This window comes from Dendrobates tinctorius, unplaced genomic scaffold (assembly GCF_039654945.1).
Source record: "Dendrobates tinctorius isolate UK_male_01 unplaced genomic scaffold, ASM3965494v1 ptg000635l, whole genome shotgun sequence".
In the NCBI taxonomy this organism is placed as follows: domain Eukaryota; kingdom Metazoa; phylum Chordata; class Amphibia; order Anura; family Dendrobatidae; genus Dendrobates; species Dendrobates tinctorius.
Window position 1 is genome coordinate 42,217 of NW_027362287.1, and position 284 is coordinate 42,500.

The window sequence follows — 284 nt, forward strand, 5'->3', positions numbered from 1 at the left end:
CCCCGGTGTGGGGGCCAGCCGTCCGAATCGCTCCCCGCGTGGGGAAGCACAGTGTTAGCAAGGGCGGCCCTTTTCGAAGTTCCAGATGCGCAGCCCTGCCCGTGGAGGTCCGTGCCACGCATCGCCCGAAGGGCGGCCTCCGCGGCGGGCACCAGCGAGAGCGGCGGCGGTGGGTGGCGTTTCCACGCCGCTGCCGAGCTCCGCGCCACTAGTCTTTCCCGAGCCCCTACGTTAGTGGGGGGGATGACAGAGCTGTGGAGGCAGGCGAGGGGGGGTTCTCACTG